We start from the raw sequence: 22,472 nt of genomic DNA, 5'->3' as shown, positions 1-22,472 counted from the left end.
TACAACGAAGTAGACGAGTAAAAAGGCAGACGAATTTTCATTTCCTTTTGTACAATGTATTTGTCACTTCAAAGAATTCACACCAAAGAATTTCACCTCGCCTTTAATAATTCCGAACAAGGTGCGAGAAAGATGAAGATAAGCATCTCGGCTAGAAATTGCTTTGTAGGTACTGTAAAAGGAGTTCAAATTTGAACGCCTTGTATTCGAACCTATGTACTAACAGATGTTGTGCATAATTGTTTTCCATCTTTAAAACTACACTTTTAAAACCAAAAATTTTAAGAAACAGGGAGAGGACAATGTTCCTTAATCACTAACGTCAAATCTGATTTTTCTCATCCACCCTCATTTAACTTTTATTAATAAAAACGGGTAGTTAAGTAAGTGTTGCTAGTTGAATGAATGGAACCAGATTTGGATATTTATTCATTAAACAATGGTACTTTTTCGAAAACGTTCGTATTTGTCATGCCACTTCAGACAACCTCAGTATTTTATGAACCGAGACAGACTGAAATAGTAATGACATGTTCGTACGTTTCCGTGAAAATAATTATGCACTCATTACAATCGTATGTAAGAAGACATGGTATAATAATATACTCCGCCTGGTACTCCATTCCCGTCTTTTCTAGGTCACCTAACTGACACGGGCCTACGTCATCATGCGACAGCGCTATATGATAATATGCGATAGCGCTATATATAGCGGCCATGTTGTTGTGACGTAGGCCCGTGTCACTCTGGGAATGGAAGACCATGTTTTATTAGACTATGTAAGAAGATATGTTTTATAAACTCGTAACTTAGACGGTTAGTACCTTAAGAAGTTGTGCGGTGATCTTCTAATAGAAGGTTTATGTATTATATTTTTACTTAGGTACTAAATTTATACCAAAAATCTGCTTCATGCAGTCATGCCTTCAAGCAGTCCGTAGCTGACCATAATACTTTTTGAACATGATCGGTTGACCCATTGATTTTTCCCAATAATTTCTCTTCTTATTAAAAGTACGTCGTTCCGGAATTATACGCCTTTTTGCTAGTATGACTTTTATGCTATATTAAGGTACATAACCCTACATTATGCATGGCCCGACACGCACCTAGCCGTTTTCTTTTCTTTACGCATGATTATCATTTATACGGAAAAGTGATTGATATTTCTATATCCTAAAATGCCAATCATAGAATTTAATAACGTTTTGATTCAGGAAAGTGTTAGCAAATTTATCCGAAAAATGGCAAGAGCAGTTCGAAGGGTGATATTTGAATTAAGTTCTCCTGAAGTGGTATCTCAAGATTAAATAATCAAAGAGAAAGTCAGGACAAGAAAAAAATCTAACTTTTTTTATCAGACACAGCTCTAAATCCAATTGGATTTGAAAATTTGATTAAATCGCCTGCCTTAACCAACTTGGGTGACTTTTTGTTCGTTCAAAGTATTTTTATTCAGACTTCAAAATGTTACGCAAGTTGTCGAAACATTTTTTATGAACAATATTTTTTACTGTTTGCGAAATTATTCACGAACTTTGTTTACTCTGGTATTTGTAAACAAGTATAAATAAAAATGAGTAAACTAGTAGCAACGTTGCTTACAACAGAACTGTAGGTAGATATCTACTTATTTCATTTAAACTATTCCACTGAATCCCAAACTAGATTTCTCGACGCAAATAGACTGTGGCTTGTAACTGATTTATTTTCCAAGTAAACTACTACGCCTAATCAACTTAGGACCCGTATTTGTGAAGCCGAGAGCAATAGCACTAAATTAAGTTATTCTTTGTTGCGATATTCGTTTAGTACTTGAAGGTAAAGATTTTCTCCCTTATTCATAAAACTTTACGGGCCTGATTTAGTTAAATTAATATATTATTATGTTTTATCCCTTTCCTACAAATAACATAAGTGAAAATGAAAATGACAAATAAAGACAAACGATTCATAGCTAATTCAGGTCAGTATCGCGTTTATGAATAATGCCATTGTTAGTTATTGTGGCAGCTACGTTTTTGTGACTTATACAATACCTACTTAGAATTGTAGGTAGGTAAGTAATCGCTATTTTATGGCCCTACTTTTGTTTTGTGACTTTTTTAATGGCTAAAGTGAATTCCCATTGGTGAACTTTAAGTAATGAGTAGGTAGGTATAGGTAATAGTCATATAGGAGGAGAATAGGAGGTTTTTGTATGTAAATAGCTCCAACTTCGAATACCTGTACTGCCATCAAATATGCTTGTTACCTCCGACGTAGTATAAAAGACGTACACAATTTATATTTATTGTATCTTTATTGCACAAGAAACCACACACACTCAGTAATAAATATATACTCGTACACAATTTTAAAGTTTAGGTTCAAATAAAACATGATCATTTGCCACAAACAAACCGACCAAAAAGACGAACCCCAGAAATTGTATACCTGTAAATCCCATCTGACCTACATAAAACATTATGCCAACCGCATCCCCGAAGCAAAAAGGTTATTATAAGACAAGGCCGCAGGGGTTATCTATTAGTTTCCTAAGTGGTCGGAGATTCTGTGTCTCTATGGTCATCGGAGTAAATCAGCGGCACAAATCCGATTGTGGTTAATTCAGATCGTGGCCCGGTGTTAGTGAATTGGAAAAGGTTTGTGATTGTGTCATTGATTTAGGGTAGATATTAGGTTGGAAGGTAAGCAAAGTGCTGCTATTTTTAAAATATAGGGAAAAATGTTTTAACCATTATAAAAATTTTACTGATATTGCTATTGTAGTTAAAATTAAAACATCATTATTGATTATGTGTTGGTATTTTGACTGAATTCATTTATAATAAATATGTCTATATTATTCAAGATAGCTTAGATTTCTGCTTCAAAATTAACAACAATTTACCTACCTATTTTGAACATTAAAAGCTTGTTAAAAGACTTAAGAGAGAAAAGTTTCTATGTTAACCGGCTGAGTCTAATTAACTCTATAAACCCCATCGGAATGTAATACAATTCCCACCTTCAGTACCATTCAATACGTCTTAGTGGCAAATTTCCCGTCGATATCGGATTTCAGTTAATTTAAGGCCCCAAGGCGGCAGAGCAAGTGAGATGGAAAAGTTCTCGAGTGCACACTCTGTGGATCGATTTTCCCGCTCTGTGGGTCGAGCATTGCATCGGGAATTAAAATTGACGTCTTAATGCGGTCGCAGGCAGATGAGCTGGCAGGGGTCGGAAATAATTTAGTGGATGGTATTTTGGCGCCGTGTGCATCTAGGTTAACAAGTTTAGCTGACTTCTTGAAAGCTTAATAAAGCATGCATACAGCCGAGGTATTGTGGGAGATTTAGGTTTATTTAGCGTTTGAAATTATGACCAAATATATTCTGCTACTTATTTATACTAGTAAATAGTCCAATTGATAAAGACGTCATTGAAGATAGTTAACAAACGAATTAATATTATTTTTAAGTAGATATCTTTTTCAAATTGAATACTCCAGAGAAAGTGTTTGAAGAACAACGACACGTTATTGGCAAAAAAAAATGGCATAAAAATACTGATGATATCGACCATATCCGCTGCTAGCGAGACATACATTGACACTTAAATTTAAATCAATGGTATTAGAAAATAAAATTGAATTTGTTTCGTTTTAAACTCGAAGAATAGCAAAACAAAAGCAACTCTGTTCCATTTAATAAGATTCAAGTTTCAATGAAGGTAATTAAATTTGTACTACTAAGAACCGTCGGACTCTAGAGGATATGACTGGTATCCCTACAAAATATCTAAGATCTCTTTTTAAAAGGTTTGACATCTACAAATATATGATCCAAACTTGGCTCCCATCCCGACGAGTATTTAGGTTACGTCAGGCGTGTAACGTGAGTGAAAGCAATCAGTCACTGCTCGTTAAAACTACCAGTTTTTGTTGCCAAACTATACTCTGATACACGATAGCTTGAATTGACGGTTCAATTGGACTAATCCAAACTTTATTACAGCCAAAGAGAAGTCATCGACAATGAAATTTTAAGTATCACCAAAACATAAGTTGAGAATTATAAAAATCTTTTATCAAATACCGAACAAAGTCTTTTCAAATAAAGCTCAAAGATTAAATATTACCGTAAATACAAAATATAATTTAGTATTTTTAAAATAGTAACCTGACAAAAACAATTAAACGAGCTTCACATAATTCATATTTACGGTCGGTCCTAATGACCGTTTTTCTACTCGACTGTAATTCTTGAATTAAGATTTCTTATACCAAACTGAAATTGGGTATTTTTAATGTATGGGAAACTCAACTATAATATTCATTTCGATACAGTTTAGTCAACTACAACAATTACTACAACAACAACAACAATTCTATTCTATTCTATTCTATTCTAAACGCGCATGTGACACCCTTAATATAGCAACATCGATAGACTACGAAAACCACTTAGCGTTGCTTGTTAGTCTCCATAGGCTACGGTGGCCAAAATCGAGAAAACAACTGTCTAAAAATTGAATTTAGCGCGGAGCAAGTACCAGGGCCTTATGAGTTACGAGAAGGTGTCGTTGACCAACCCGCCGGGGCGTGTACCAGTATGAAGGTATCGCGGCTGCTCGCGTATCTTAGCTGTATACTTTTGGTTTGTTTGTATGATTCTACTAGTTTAAAGTATTATTTTTGTTGACTCGTAGAAAAAGTATTGTATACAATAGTGATATAATCAAGCTTTTCAATCTCGTACCTCACTTAGGCAACTCGGCAAGCTTCGTTGCCTAAACACGGTACTCGACTGAAAAGCTCTCTATTATATCACGATTGTATAAAATACTATTTCATGCTCAAACAGCACTGCAATACATGAAAAGTCTATTAAAGTTTAGACCGTCATTAAGAGCATGATTCTATGTCTGTGTTTGTTATTCAGTTAAATTAGTAGTTCAACAAAACTTTACCAAAACATAAAGCCAGTAAATTCGGGTTTTAATAAAACAAGGGAAGGTCAAACAAGTGATACAGTAATTAGTGAATTCTCTACGGTTCTCAAAATGCTTTGCAAATAATTAATTTGTATTCCTCTTACGTACGTTTGATGTTAATATTAATTAATAATTAAACGGTAAATTTAGCACTGAGGACGAAAAGTGTTTTAGAGAATAAGGGAAAGTCCTTGCAGACAATCAGAGGGCTTAAAGTAAGGTTAATGTAAAACGTGCATGTTTAGATTACAGTTTTTTACAACAAGTTGGTAGGCAAGGGTTTTGAAGCCAGGCGACGCACAGAGCTCGACGTTAAGCGTGACGAGCTAAAGGCCAGACCACCTGTGGCCATCACGTACAATTACGTCGGAGGGGTGCTGACCTGCAGCGAATGTGGCCGCACATTTGCTGCAAAGATTGGCTACGTCAGTCACCTGAGAGCGCACCAGCGACGCTCCCAGCTGTAGCAAAGCAGTCGCTGTAGCCGAAAACGGCTAGGAGAATGAATGAATGAATGATGAAGACAAGGGTGTTGGCCATGACACAATTCTCATTTTTAAATAATTATTATATAATATGTAAATTGTGACTTCGAGAGCATTTGAAAGTTCCTCTCACCTTTTTTATAAATCTATATTATATTTTAAAGATAATTAAGCAGTTAAACAACTATTTAAACATCATTTGTTATAAAATTAAGACCGACTAAACCTACATCATAATTCATAAATTAAAGAGTAAGTAATTTAATTTTTCAAAGCTAAAGCAATGAATGAGCTTAATAAGTTTAATCCCGAAAATCCTAGCTTTTCTGACACAATTTGTGCAAGCTAATGGCTTTAAAGCAGCTACAAAATAGTTCATTAAAGCTCGCTTAGCCGTTAACAGAAGTTAGCCAGGACAAAGTTCATCGTCTGGAGTATACAGGGCAAATAATAGAAAATCATAAACATGCAGTTATTGTTTGTGCCCCAGTCACGTTTCGGGCCCCGATGAAAGCCTCCGCCACCACTGTAATGCCAACTTTTGTGTTATATTTTTTTTTATTGCTAGGCTTTATGGTGGATTTTTTATGCGCACTACTAGGAACAAATACGATTCGGAATAAGTAGAAAAGATGCTTTGGACCCGTAAAACATAAAATTTTACGTGATTTGAATTTTTACAGTACACTTATACTATTTTTATGTCTTACGTTATAAGTGGTGTCATACGAATTTTTAAGGTCTACAAAAATTACACAATTCATCATGATCATCATAATTTAACAGCTTTGCTCTTGTCGGTGGAGTAATCGCCACTTGACTCATTTCTTTCTTGTGCCAAAACACAACTCAATACACTAAACTCAATAACACAATTCAATATACTAAAATAGTTTTTGTAACACGAAATCACTCTGAATCCTGCCAATATGAATTATATAGGTATCGGCACTTTTTTTGTTATCTGCTGATTATACTTGTGTACTGGTTTAAATTATGACTAAAAGAGGAGCAAAGAAGAGGAGATTATAACTAGTCATTATGAATGTAATAAGCGAGTTATGTATGTTAAATTTCGAAGAATAACTTACAACAAACATGATATTATTTACATACAAATACAAAGAAATCGACAAATTAACAACTATTACTATTTTTGTGAACAAATAAGTAAAATCAGATTAAACTGTTAACTGTAAAGTGGTTCAAACTATACTAATGGATTGCATGCGTGTGGGCTACATGTTACATTCTTCATTGCGCAGTTATTGGCAATTCATCCTCCGTAAAACCAAATAGCTGTTAAAATACTTCATTATGGTCTATCGATTACTCTTCGAAGTTACTTGCACTATTCTCGCCTACTAAAGTTTTCAGAGCCTCGTGAACGCCTCCATCAATGCAGGCGCCAGGCCGGCTATAACCATTGCATACCGAGCGCGACCGAGTCTAACGCTTAACCTAACTAGTATAACTGAGACTTCGAGGTCCTTTGCAACTATTATTGATAGCAGAGCGCACTTTTAGTAGTTTGCCTGTGTTCGACTTTCCAGCGATCGGTAAGCGATTGAATCCACTTCTGGTTAACGAGCATTCTATGACGCGCCACTTCAATGCTCGGTGCATACTTGATCGCAGTTCATACGCTGCGAGTTTATAATTAATGAGGGAGACCAAAACTCACTAATAGGGAATCTTAAATTTCCGTTTTATGACCATTTTAATTGTATCGTTTCTTTGTCTCAAGTTGTTATTGATGTATTTAATGTCCGCCGTATTCAAAAAACTTATAAAGGAGGCTTTTGAATGATTTGAATTATTATTACCTTAATTACGTATTATGACGCAAAAATATAATTTTAGCAACCAAACGCATTCTGACTTATTCGATGCAAAGCTCTACGTCTTCTTGATATTGCAATATAACAGCTGTAAAGTCCATTTTTACTCTAAAGCGATCTACGGAAATTGAATGAGCGCGGTGAACAAGGGCTTATTTGAATACTCTTTTAGGTTAAAGTCCGTCTTTGTTTCCCTTTTTCCTGCACTTGTAACTGTGTCATTTTCAACTTTATTTGCATTTACGACCCATTTCCTGTGTCGATTTTATGCGTAAAAAGGAAGGGTCACACTTTTTTAAATCCATTTTACCATTTTAAAGTAAGAGAAGAAGGGAGGCCTCCCTGAGGGAGTGAGATAGCATGAAATAATAGGAAAAGGAGTTTTTTGATACGTCATGTTGTAATTGCAATACAAATAGTGCACTGCGGTTGGTTGGTATTTCTTGGCGCATACCAAATGCAATTTTTTGTAATAGAAAATCCCAGACAGATCTTAGACTTATGTCCATGTTCTTTATACGAACAGCTATATACTAACTACTTATTTGAAAGATAAGATAATAATAAGCCTCACCGCAATGCCGGTAGTTGACGATATATATCATTAACTAACTCCAAGCCTACGAGTATTATATACCTACTCATCGCAAAACTTCAGCGTCGCCAGTTCGCCTCTTTGATACACTCCGATCCTATCAAGATGTACGTAAGTAATGATTTCGAAATTTCTACGAGACTGTGGCTTCCCGTAAAATATATCTTTACGTTAACAATAATGCATAGCAATTAGTTTCGGAGTTACAAATTAAGCGTAATCATTGTGTCATTTATTGCGACGGAATTTTCGTGGTTGGTACGCATTTGTTCTCGAGGAATCGAGAATTTTAATGTTACACGTACAAACAAATGTTTCTTTTGCAGTTTGACTTAAAATAAGCAAAATATTTTTATAGTAAGTATTTCTAAAATATGACTGATGTTTTAAAAAGAAACTTTGATTTATCAAAGTCGAAAGACAAAGAAACTATTATTAGGGTACATTGAAAATTCCGGACAAATAAGATAAATAGTACATTGTGCAACGTGGGTGGGGGGGGGGGGGGGGGGGGGTAAGTGGAATATTGTACGAGAGTCTATTATATTTTTAGGACTCTAGTAACAATATTCTCACCCCTGGAGTTACAGATAATATTTTTCATCACACTTGCGAAGAAACAACTAAAATATAAGCGAAATAATTACGGTGATATTTCAAACATTTGTCCGCCATATTGAAATTTTTTGGCAGACTTTCGACCACAATTGAAAATTGTGTAAAAATATTTTAAACGGCTATTAATTTAATCAAATTAAATATTTTTAATTTTTTAAGCATAAGCAAAAATATTAAATAATAAACGTCGGTATTTTAAAAGTTAATTTTATACCTTGGTTTTAAACAAAAAGTATTTTACTTATAACTAACATGGTTCGTATGAATTATTACATAATTAAAAAAAAGAGGTAGTTATAGCTTTTTTTTTTCACAATCCATAACTCCCGCGGGAACAATATAGGCCTGTCCTTCAGTACATCTGCATGAAATAAGGTATTTTTCGTGCAAGTGTGATGAAAAATGAGTTATATTTGTGTTTAACATTGATAATTGTCTTTTACTAGATACATTAGTACCAGAATGTTGATGCCAAGTTTCATGTTTAAGCATGTCGTTTTTGAGAGCGTAATAAGTTCGATTGTATAGGAGCGGCTTTTGGCGGCCGGTTCAAGGGGCCCACTGATTAACAGTCCGCCGGACGGTATCGGCCTGTCAGTTGTTCGGAACTGTCAAAATTTTGTTCTAACTGACAGGCCGATACCGTCCGGCGGACTGTTAATCAGTGGGCCCCTAAGATCGCGTGATAAGACACTCCACAGGTTGCGATACTTGACAAGTCATAGTTTTATTGGTTAAGACAATGTTATATGTTATTATTTTTATTCTGTTACTTTGCTTGTTTGTTTTGATAACCGCATACTGAAGAACGTTCTAGGATTGATGCCCAGCTTGAATGATAAATAAACAAGTAATAATCGATACAAATTATAATATGTATATGTATTAACTATATGTATTGTACTGAAAAAATAATACCTATTAAAGGTTTTAACGAAAAAATAAAACATGACCGTTCTTCTTACATAAATCAACCTAGTCTCACATTACACAATACAGCTTGTGTTGTGGGTACTTAAGGACGTAGACGATGGTATATTAATAGATAAATAATAAAAAAAGATAATTATATGAATTATCACATAATACATAAAACATCCATAACTCAATTATCCGAAGGTCATAAACACGCAAATTGCCCTCGAACCCGGGACCTCGAGCTCCGTAGGCAGGGTCACTACCGACAAGGCTACGAGGCCTAGTTATGATGATCATTATGTTTAAATAAACATAATGTATGTACTCCTATCGTTACTTAACTAAAGAACTTTGAATAATATATTAAATAAATACTTAAATAAAACCGATCTGACTATTACTAATAATGCTTGAGAAACTAGAACACTTGTGAGAAAAGAACAAGAATACTGAGTGGAAAACACTTAATATTCCCCTAAGTGCCAGAATAGTGGAGCTACTTTGTTATAAAACTAGCCGTGTGAGGCCGGGGCTTTGAAACGGTCTTATCTACTCCAACTTTAGTGAAAAGTGAAAATCTGTTGCAACCTCTCGGACATGATGCCGGTTAAGTAAATAACTAGTTCGTTGAAGCTATTTCATTATGTAATCTTCCAACGGAAAATGTTGGAGGTTTAAAAGCAGGCTGCAGGCCGATTCTGTTAACTGGGCAATTTTATTTAAAGTTGTCCCCTACACTTTTTTTTCATTTGTGAAATTTTATGTTATTTCTACTCAGAATCACGAGCTCTTTCTATCCTAATAGGAGAAAAAAAGTCTCCCAAGGTTTTTATTTCCATGTATGGCGGTCACGGAATGGAAAGATCGAAAATTGTATGGAAATTCTGGGACACTTTTTTTGGCCCTGGCCCAACTATTTATTAAGTTTTGATCAAGTTATGACAACCTTGACAAGCCGTCAAGAAGGTCAATTCAAACTTACATTTTGACGTCAAAATGTTGTCGTTATGTTATCGTATGCGTATGCATTTCGCTCATACAGGTCCCGTACACGGTATTGGCTTTAGCGAGACGCGTGATCGAATTGATAATAAATGAATCATTTAGATAAATCATTTTGGTGTCCAAATGTAAGTTTGAATTTCACGCTCATTTCACACGCACCAATCAGTGTGAGCGATCGTCAAAGTCGTAATATAACACAATCAAAAGCATGTAAACCTGTTCTGTCGGAATCAGCCTCCTGTTTATATAAAGTCGACGAAGGAGTGTGCTATAAGACGTTATAGATTTGCTTAATTAAATTCTGATATTTATTCCAAACACGTAAATTAAAACAACCTTGTAGGCACTGAATTTCAAAATTCTAACGCAAACGTAATTAAAAACGAAATAATGCTTGTCAGTGTCAGAAATATCCGTAATCTTATTAAAGTTAGGTGAAGTGTGGTGAAGTTAGGTGAGGTGTGGTTTTTCGCTTGTTGGGGTCGTAGATAATTTAATGACTTCATTTTGTTATCCGCTTAATGCCGCTAGTATCTTTGGCACCTTTGGGCTGGGTGGGGGTCGGAATGGGGCTGTGTAAGTGGGATAGTATATTAGTAATGTGCTTTTATTTAGTTAATTTTAATGTCTTTGTTTTTATTTATTTTTTCTTTTATATGCATACGTTTTTGTTTTTAGTTTTAGGTTTTAAGTTTTATTGTTTAGTTATTGAGTTTCATAAATAAATGATTCTTTCATTTTGTTATTAAATTTAATTACCTCATTACCCTGACATTATCTTTTTAAAATTAAATGACTTGGAACTTGGATTTTCAAAATTGTCTGCTAATAAGTATTCTTCTTAAGTAATTAACGTTTAACCTACAAAGTCGCACGTTCTTCACTTCTTGTCGAACAGCAACTCTAACGGCGGAAGCAAGATAATCAGCGATATAAAACTACCATACAGGCAAGAGAGCGATCGACGCACCTTAGATTCTTGAGAACGAGGGTCACCTTATTAACTTGCACTTTCATTTACGATATACTTATATCTTTACTGCAACTGCTGTTTACCGTACTGCTCACCACCAGACCACCTGAATTATAATTACAATTATTACAACTATAATTACAAAAGTTTAAGTAACGTGGATTGTGAATAGATATTGCTCTAGTTTTTTTTTAATTATTCAAATTCCAATAAAAACTACGTGGGTGGACTTGGTGGGAATTTATTTCATTTTATAATCAATGTATAGTGTAGTTTGGCTACTAAAAAAAGAAATCACAAATTATTTCATAGAGTAATTTGATTTGTTCCCTAATTGGCTATAGAAGTCATTAAATATGTAGCAATGTATTATTCTTACGTTTTTATTGGGTTGAAATAAAATTATTTGTATTCATAATTTTAATTTACCTGTTTTGTGAACGACAACCACAAAGAAAAAGCGTGTGAATAACACAGTAAGTTATTAATGACCAATAAGTTATGATTTATTGAAACTAACCGTAAATTGTTCAGGGTCCCATTATCGTAAAACTTCTTTTGTCCGCCTATCGTATTCAAAGGGTCCCTCGTTTTTTATTCCGTGCCACATACATATCAAATTTTATAGGCGGACACACGTAAATTTATGCTTTTGACTTAGTTTCGCATTTTACCTATTAGCACTGCGAAATTAAGTACATAAAATCATGAAGTGTATGACTATTCGTATAAATTAAAATTTTAGAACTGTAATTAAGTTACAATGCACATGTATCTGTAAATAAACAGACTATTTATAAAAATAATATATGGTTATTTATAATACGAGTACTACCACTATTTATAACCATAATCTTGGCGAGTTTTACTCATCATTAAGCTGATCCACACCCACGGAAAAAGGGCGGTTTCGTCACGCACACGCAAACGCTACTCCAGCAAAAAATATGCTATGTAATTCCTTATAATAAAAACTAGTTTTAAATGTTGCTTTTCCTACATACAAAGACTGTCACAAAGAGAAAGGAATACACAAAAAATATAATTTAATTTAACTGACGCCTCGCCTGTCCGACTCACCCTCGTTATGTTGAAGTTGTAATTAAATAAGAAAACGTTTTATACTAAGTTTGCCAAAAAGCGACGAAAAACTTGGCACGGAGATAATGCCACTCTATATTACGATAAAATCTATACTTACTAATTATTGTAATAGGGTATTTTCCTACTAGTCAAATCAGTTACTTTTTTAGAACTGTCAAAACAATTTGCTAATATGGAATTTATATGAAACATTACATTGTGACGTCACGGTTAAATAGAACTTGTGTTTAAAACTAACTCCTATCTGTGTTTTTCTAATAATTATATAATTATATTTCATGCATGGTGTAAAATAATTTATTTTAAATACAGTATAATACCCTATTGCGAAATTCTGTCACCTACTGTTCTGTAACATACTTTTTCATGTAAGAACACTGTACATGTTTTTTCTGGCATTACTTTGCTTTAAACAACGGTTGCATAATAATATTCTCTGGACGTTTAAAACCTAAAATTTGTGGGAACGTAAATGTTAGCTACATTTACGTTCTCACGTTGCTTAAAATTCGCTGAAATTCTAGTGTAAACGGTTATAAAAATTAGGATTTAGTTTTTCATTTTATTTGGAGTTCAGTTAGATCTAAAAAAAATTAAAAACGTAATTTTTAGATGTTTGGACACGGATTTTTGTACTGTCATGCTGTTGCGATTTAGCGGTTGTGGCTATCAGAATATAAATAAATACCACACATTTTAAATCCAATTTGAATGTAAACTAACAAACAATATTTCGCTCGTACTTTTCAGAAATGTGGCCACATTTTGGTTGTACCTATGTATATATTATGTTTTACATACCTACATACTTTACGTTTGGATTTCCGATATTCAATGCTCGATGATGCTCGAGCTCACGAAATACATGTATACAATATTATCTTACTACAATCGTTTTGTTTTCTTATATAATCATTTATCTCTGTTAATCAATATGAGCTGATAATAAATTTTGTTCTTTTTTGAGCTACTTTTCTTAGTCACCTGACATTATTTTTAGTATGCACAAATACTGAGTTACCAAAACACAACTTTTAACGCAACTTATTTAATATCTTCTCTTATAGCACTCGTCCTTAAAAGATATAGAGGTATTATCGAGACTACGTCCCCGAAAACTTTTTCTATAAGGAAACTGGAGTAGTCTATTGGAGATTCTGGATATTTTTCGTGACATGAAACTTAATGTTTGGGTCTGTACAAAAATGAGATCCTCCGTCTCTATTGAGGTATCTTTAACAAAATATTATTTATTTTTGGCGTGAGTAAAATATTAACCGTCGTAATTGAATGGATTTTCCTAATATCGAGTTACTGATACTAGAAAGTTGTATTCAACAACAAAAATATATTCAATCGTGTAATAAAATATATTCTATTTTCACTGAGCGTTACTATTGCTGTCTAAATTATCGTATTACAAATTAGCCATTGTTTTTTTGTGATGTTGAATTAAACTACATGTATGTACAATATAAGTTAACCCATTATAGACTATAGTGGATCTAGCGGTGCCATATGATACCATATTTTGTATGGAAAAATGAAAAAATAATAAAGCTTTAGATCACCTAAAATTACTTCAAGAAAATACTAGAAAATTTTCCAATTCTGATGCCTGAAAAAACTCAGGTTATAATGGGTTATTAAAGGGTTAATATACATAATTCATTTAGGTCCAATATGCAGTGCAGACTAGAACAATAGTTATTTGTTTTACAAGGGGGCAAAGTTGTTGTTTAACCGCTCGTGCTAATATTGATACCCGAACAAGCGAAAGATTTCAAAATTGAACCACGAGCGTAGCGAGTGGTTCGAAAAATTGAATCTTGAGCGTTGCGAGGGTTTCAAAGCACGAGGGTTAAGCAAAATTTGCCCCCGAGTGAAACACAAAATTTTTCACCACACCAACCCGAAGCAAATATTAAATGTAAAATATCAAACAAAATCAAACCAAATCAAATTCAAATGAATATTATTAAATATTTATCATCCAAAATCATCATTTAAAAGTCAATTCTACCAGCAAACATAAGAAAACAACTCAAAATTTGCATTTGATTACTTTGCCTCACATGTGAATTACTGATAGCAAAGTGCAACTTTGCTATCCGTTTTTGAAGTGCAAAGTAAGCCTTTCCGAGCTGGTGTGGTGAAAAAATGTTTGTAGTTAAATGCGGAATAGATCAAATATGAATTGCCATTAGCTTTGTTCATTTGCCGATGAATACAAAATGCATTTGTGTTGTTGCGTAACAGTTTGTTCGAATTTTTTTGTTTCCTATCTGAAACTTTTTAAGTCCATTGTACTGAACAAATACTAGTCAAGCTTTACGATTATGAATAGATTTAAATTTGACAATGTAAAAACAAGCCGCCTTTATACTTTAAGTGCCTAGTTAAGATTGACCTGTACAGTAGGAAAAAGGCGAAACAGGACAGACAGGACAGGAGGCGACAGGAGGTGAAAAATTAAGGGGCACCTTGAGAGCGCTGCCAACATGCAGTGTTCAGCTTTTTTTTTAATAAGAGGTCCCGCATTGAAAAAGGTGCCTTCTCCAACGGTACGGCTCATACGGAATGGAATACAAAATATTAAGAAATTTCTGCTCTAGAGAAACAATATCACGTAATTTCTAGACAGCAACTCTTTCTTTAGTTGTTACAAATGTCGTTTGACCGTACGCTGGCTGGGCGCCAGAAATTTGTTAGTCTTTTTGCCAAATCAGGAGAGAAAGGTGTCAAGTGTTTTTCTTGTTTTATAATTTTTAACAATTTTCAATTGAACTCGTGAATTTTCTCGTAGGATTGTAGACGGTTTAATTATTATTGAACATAATTAATATGTTTTTAGGGTTCCGTACCTCAAAAGGAGAATAGAGAATCCTTAATAGGATCACTTTGTTGTCCCTCCGCCCGTCTCGCGGGGGTTTGTTTTAATAAAATTACATAATAATTAATTTTTAATAATATGAAATTTATTATACAAAAGGTTAATGGTACATAAATAATCATACAAAAGTAACTTAAATATATCTAAATATTAAAATATTTTAATCTAAAAGGCCTCCGCGGGCTGTACCGGGTGCAAAGGTGCCCATTATACTTGCCGCGTTACCACATTGGATAGCGATGGCCAGCGATTTTTAATTTGTTTTGCATATATTCTTTGTGTGTAATTGACCGAAGCGAAGCGAAGGTCTACGTTTTGACTCGGGCATTTTGCTTTCGTATGTCCGGATGTTCTCCTCTACAGGTCGCAATTCTTAACCGATTCTCGTGAAATTTTGTGACCGAATTTTATGACTAAATAAAATTTTTTTGTCAATCCGGTTTTTGGAAATTTTTAAAAATGGCGGAGTCGTGATACCTGGCGCCTAAACAAATAGTCGTATCGATATCATAAGACTTTTTTCTTTTTGAAACATGTTTACAGAGTTAATAGCAAAAAATGCAGAAAAAAATTATCGCTGGTTTAGGCGGTATTTAGATATTTAATTTTAACTAATTTTAATTTGAGAAGGAGTAGCTAAATTTCGTCAACCCATCTAAGAACTATTTGGCTCAGTTTGTAAACGTTCGCTTTTTCTGTTTGCACAGAGGGTCTGGGTTCGATCCCCAGTAATTGTATGCTGGGATATTATAACTTTTTGTATATTTTTACACATAAATTTCGTATTGTTTTTCTTTAATTTACTATACACCGTGTTTTTATTGAATTCCGTTAACTTCGGGGTATAGTTAAGTACGTTTATAAGAACTAAATGGCATAGTTAATTTTCAAAAAAAAAATTTTTTTTTTGTTTAAAAAGTAATTAAATGTAGCATATAGCGTTGTTGTAACACGGGCATTACATTTAACTCAACCAAACAATTGAAATCTGTGACATATCAATGTCATTTCGTCCATCAATCGACCGAGATTGTACTTAAGTTTAGTAGCAAATGTATGAACTCATTCTAAACACTAATCAATATGTAAGCCGGCCCTAAGGCAAGTGTACACGCTTGTAGAGGCCTTATAGTAAAAAAATAAATTATGGATTATCTCCGAAATGGACTTAATTAGAACATCGGTGTCTTTGAGAAAGTTACTTGATTTAAGCTCAGGAATGCACCCTTGAAATTAACGGAAATCAAAAAAAACACGGTGTATTTAAAGCTCTTAGCACCATGTTATTTCAAGCTCCGCTCGCGAGGTCTACAGCTCACAGAGCCACTAGTTTAATAAGTAGGTAGTAGCAGTATTAGTTTAGTTTTAGTATAACATGTAAATGCATTATAAGAATAAAATAAAAAGTTACATGTAGGACAAAAGTAAAATAAACTTGATAATAAATGTTACTTCTACAACTTAAGAAGTAAAACCAACTTTTAACAGCTAAAAAGGCTAGGACATGTAACTTTTATAACACCGCTATGTAAGACCCATTTTATGTGCAAATAAATGATAACTAAAAAACAACTGCAGGCATATTATTATTATGGATCGCTTCATCCACATTTATCCACGTAATAAAATAACTGTCACTTTTTAACTCCGTGGGGTTGAAAGTGACGGACACGGTTTTATCACGCTGTCACATAGACAAAACGACCATTATGTCCGTACTGGTAGGTATATTGTTTATAATCCAGCTGCATTCATTTGTTTCCCTCTTTCACCAAAAGAGCTAAATTCACATTAGCATCGTTATTCAGCCGGTGAAACCTGCGGCGCCGCACCGCTATCATTGAACGAATTACCGTTCCATACGTGTTCACTGTTCACTTGCTTGCACTGAATCCATTGAATGCGTCCGATGTCGGTTAGCTTCCTGAGCTGATAAATGATGACGTGTTGCTTGAATTGTACGCTCACAGAATTCCTTTTAGCTTGTCCTACCACTAAAAAGAAGCAAAAAATAAAGTTAAAAAGTAAATAAGTACCTAAAGTAAAAATTGCGTTTTTTTTGTACGTTTAATTATTGTTAGTTTTTTTTTAAGTTGTTCAATAGAAACCGTCAATGCAAAAATAAAAGAAGTTGATGCTAATAAGGCTTTGTGTTTTCAATGGGCATTCGACATCCGATTTCGATCCGGCCAATTTGAAAACGTTCTTAAAAAATCTTAGTAATTGTCTACCATTTCATTATAGATACATTCATATTTGATAAATACCAAAATTATAAGTTACTTAGAAAAAAAATAGGTATTTAGAGAAGTCAAATGTATAAAGTTAAGAGACTTGAGTTTAAATTATTTTTTACAATGAATATTTTAACTAAAGCTTTGAATACGGAATTACAAAAGTTAATTAAATTTCAAGACTACTTAAATTGTACAATTAACTGCAGAGATAACCCCTACTGCATGTAACTTAGTTTGCAGGACGGGTCAGTTATCTCTACAGGTAACTATATTATTCGCTAGTTCCACACACAATACGTGCCTTTAAAATACCTCGCGATTTATCTATGAGTAGATAACTACTATCACCAGTTTCGAATTTATGGTCAACACTTTACAGTAGCAGCAAACCACTGGTAGTCTAGAGGCTATAAAAAGCTACCAGAATTCGATTCTAATTTAGAAATTTGTTATGGGTTTGAGCTGGTTTTGACACAACCTTGACCAAAACCATAACAAATTCTTACATCTGAATTGGGCTCCAGGCTTATTCAAGTGTAGGATAACTCATTTTATTGAAATTCTCTGTTTAACCAAATAAAAAATGACATATTCTGGACACTTAACATTAACATAAAAAACTCAAAAAAATTACGTCTTTAAAAATATTTAATATCACCAATCCAAAGTACCTAGTAACAGCTCGTTCACACAGGGTCTCCGTTTTACGGTTCCGTTTTATCGTATACGTTTTTTTTCATTGATGGCGTATGGAGTTGTATGAGCGACTTCACATATGACACAGTATTCAGTATACAGTAAAAAATGTCGGTCCGTTAAATTATGACATTCCGTTTTGTCATCGAAATACTGGATGAACGGAATACGTATCCGTCATGTATCCGTACGTTTTTACTGGATATAAACTGTGTGTGTGGGGTGCGGGGCGGGGGGAGCTCTTTTGTTAAATATATTGTTGTTGTTGGTGTTGTTGTTTGTGCTGTTGTTGGTGCTGTAGTTTTTGTGTAGTAGTTGGTTTTCCAGAGGGAAAAGGAAATGAAGTTGTACTTTTGCTAGAAAGAAAAGATCCGCATGCGAGCACTCCATTCCCGCAGCTCGGCCTTCGGCCTCGCATTTTTTTTTCAAAATGACCGACTCTTTTTTTTAAATTTTTTCAAGATAGCGCGCTGAAATTGTGGTCACGGAATCTCGGAGCCCCCTAGATCCCTAGGGGAAAATTTTTTTTAGAAAAATTCTACAATTGTGGGAAAACTGGCCACTTTTATTTTGTATGGCAACTTTTAAACGGTGCTATCATACAAAACAAACTGCATTAAAAAAAAACAAATCCAAAATGGCGGCGGACACGGGCCAAACTCAAATTTCCAAGTAGATTAAGCGAGCCCGAAGGGCGAGCATCAGCCTGGGAGGCCGAAGGCCGACCCCGCGGAGGGCCGTTAGGCCCGGAGCTTCATCCCGAATGTCCAAGCGTGCCCCACCCCCAGTAATTTTGGGCAAGGCCGAAGGCCGAGCTGCGGAAATGACGAACAAAGCAAAATCCTATACAAAAACTGTGTTAAGCGAGCCCGGACGGAGACTACATATGTGTGAACGGGCTCTCAGTTAATGCCGGATACGTTGAACGTTATACGGTGCCTATGTGTGAACAAAGCATAATTTTTTGTCGTATCCGTTAAAACGGGTACCGTAAATACGGAGACTCTGTGTGAACGGGCTGTAATATTAAGACTTGGCTAGTTTTATAACACTTTAAACTCTCGCGTTCTACACACATAGTTAATGGCTAGTTTTTGCATACACGCTATATAGTTTTATTCATGGACCATAATTTTATATCCGCAACGCAGGCTTCGTCAGGTGATAGCAAACTCTAAATCAGCTACAGGTAGTGATGTGCCGAGAGTAAAATACCATTACCGGTATTTTACCATTTGGGAATATTACCAGTAAATTACCATTCTTCCCGGTAATATTCCCAAAAGCGGGTAATATACTCGTCCTTGAACGCTTACGTTATAATTCAATTAATTTAATTTAAAACATGTAGAAATGGCTTAATTATCTTTACGTATCTTCCACTCGTAGCTTCAGCTATCTCTTTCACTCAATCTTAGCGGAGTTGCGAAGCAATGTAGTATTACGCTGTATCCCGTATAGCCCAGTGGCTATAACTGCAAATAAATAACATAAATAAAATAAATATACACGCTCAAAATAAGAATATTATTATATCAATGTTATTAAGCTATAAAAAATTACCACTTAACATATAAAAACAATGTCATTGTACTACACCTTACCTACTCATAAACATAATAAAAATGTGATGATTATTAATATCAATGTGATTTTTACATTTTCGTTTTAGTTTTACTAAAATTCTGGTATTATTCATTGAGTGGTTTTGACTGGAACTGGTTTTGACTATGCCCACTTGCCCAGTCAAGGGTAATACTTCCTAGTAATATTGGTAAAATACCGAGTAACATTGGGAAAATTACCAGTAGTATTGGGAATTTACTAGAAAAGTAAACCTATGTTGATTTTTTGCACTTCGTATGATGCATTTGTTGACAAGTAATGATTTAATGTAAAACAACTTATGTTGACATTTACTTAATTTGAATATTACCGTAAATTACTGATTCTGGGGAATCTTACCGGTAACATTACTGGGAATTTTCCCACCTTGGGTATTTTACCGGTAACGGCACATCACTAGCTACAGGGTTCGTCACAAAACAATACAGCGGTAAAATCTGCAACAGGCTTCGTCAACTTACCCTAAAAATACCTATACTCTAAAAAACCCTACAAATAAAAAAACACCTAACTCGCCGCCAGCAGGCAGAGTGGCCAGCAACACCTTTTAACTCGCCGCCAGCAGGCAGAGTGGCCAGCAACACCTTCTAACTCGCCGCCAGCAGGCAGAGTGCCCAGCAACACCTTCTAATTCGCCGCCAGCAGGCAGAGTGCCCAGCAGGCTGGCCGCATTTCCCCGTTGAATGGCGATGCTAATTCTCTGGGTGATATTAAGTGGTGCGTCACACAATTTCCTATCATAGTTTACGATTTATCTTGGGTATGAGACGAACGCTATCGGACATTATTTGCCAGTTGATTTATGATAGCTACTCCGCAATACCATAATATCTCTAAAAGGACGTATGTATATAATAAAACTGAAGCCACTTACCTCGTTCTAGACTAGAACAATATGTTTTCCGGATGATACACGGCCACTCAGAGACAGAAATATTTTTTGTTGAACGGGTTATGAAGTGTGCATAACAAGTGATTTATATTTTCAGTATTACGCTTGACGGTTTATAAAAATACTTATACCTTAAAAGGATCATGAAGAAAAACAACATAACGGTATAAACGGTAGTTTGTTTTAAGAGTTTTAATCAGTAGATTCGGTTGACGAAACATAATTCGCACCGATCTCTGGAACAACGTGCGTGTCGTGCAAATTATATTAATTTCATTTGCAATTTTACTGGCTCATCGTTGTTGGAGTTAATATTTAAAATAGTTTTAAGTCAACATCAATAAATAGTAGCGACTAGAACAACGCTCCAAAAGTATGTGCCATCGTTAATTATTTTCTATCTCTTCAGTCTTCTTCGGTCGAGGAGGGAATAGTGGCGAAATTACTGTTCGAGCTGAGCCACTGTTTCCGCCTTGACCGGCGTTCTAATGTATCTTTCACAGTATATTCATTCTACATGTAGGGACTTTGCCTATATATATTTTTAACGATTTCCTTTATTCATCATTCTTCTTAGGCTAGGGTTTTTATAATATGAATATAAAAGTAAAACATAAAAACACTTACAAGACTATAAAAAATACATATAAACACATTATAAAAAACCTAACCTAGGGTGCCGCCGGCAGCGGGGCAGGGTCCAAGCTGCCGGTGGTCAGTGCCGCAGAGTGAGGAATCGACGTACTATACGCGCCGTGTCCAAAATTACCGCCTTCTGCATCTGACCCTTGATCCAACCACCCAGCGAGAGTCTCTCTAGGTGTTGGTCGAGACTCTTCGCTATGAGACCGTTCGCTGACACGACTATAGGAACAATGATCGTCGAGTCAACATCCCACATGGCGGTTATCTCGTGGGCTAAGTCTAGGTACTTGCTGGACTTGTCCTTCTCGGCCTTCACGAGATTCTCATCATGGGGGATGGTGATGTCGACGAGCACGGTCCGGCGCTGCGATCGATCTATCAGCACGATGTCAGGCTTATTGGCTACAATAGTCCTGTCAGTGATGATAGATCGATCCCAATAGAGCGTGGCACGACCATTTTCGAGAACTGGCGCAGGTGAGTACTTGTAGTACGGCACTTCGCGGTCCACAAGGCCGTATAGGAGGGCAAGCTGCTCGTGAATAATTCTGGCTACGAGGTTACGTCTGTGCAAGTACTCGCCGTTAGCAAGATGAGAACGACCGGAGATAATATGCCTGAGTGACTCTCCGGGACGGCGGCATGCCCGACAAATGTCGACCGTACCGTCCTTCAGGATATATCTCCGGTAGTTTTAACTATTATTATTATTTTATTATTGAGAGCCTGTTGTGTCCCACTGCTGGGCAAAGGCCTCCTCCCTTTTCCATTCTTCCCGGTTTTGAGCAGTCTTCGGCCATTCTTTTAAAAAGGAGTCTAGCTCGTCTCACCATCGCCGACGTGGTCTGCCAAATCCCCGTTTTGAGCTGGGCTGCCACTCTGTGATAACTATTAGATAATGATAAATATTTTTGGCGCGTAGTCTGACCCGTTACCTTTAATTCTGACTATTTATTCCATTTACTAA

At 35.2% G+C, this 22,472-nt stretch overlaps 1 protein-coding gene and 1 long non-coding RNA gene across 9 annotated transcripts in view; both read left to right on the top strand.

Moving 5' to 3' along the window:
• LOC134798695 (small conductance calcium-activated potassium channel protein) overlaps window positions 1-22,472 on the top strand; it is a 77,258-nt gene that overhangs the window by 33,628 nt on the left and 21,158 nt on the right. The gene's annotated exons all lie outside the window — the stretch shown is intronic.
• On the top strand, window positions 19,448-20,445 carry LOC134798538 (uncharacterized). Its single transcript, XR_010145210.1, has 2 exons — window positions 19,448-19,531; window positions 20,375-20,445. It is a non-coding gene; the product is annotated as an uncharacterized LOC134798538 (long non-coding RNA).

The sequence above is a fragment of the Cydia splendana genome, chromosome 17 (assembly GCF_910591565.1).
Source record: "Cydia splendana chromosome 17, ilCydSple1.2, whole genome shotgun sequence".
NCBI lineage: Eukaryota > Metazoa > Arthropoda > Insecta > Lepidoptera > Tortricidae > Cydia > Cydia splendana.
This window is presented reverse-complemented; position numbering and strand designations above follow the sequence as displayed.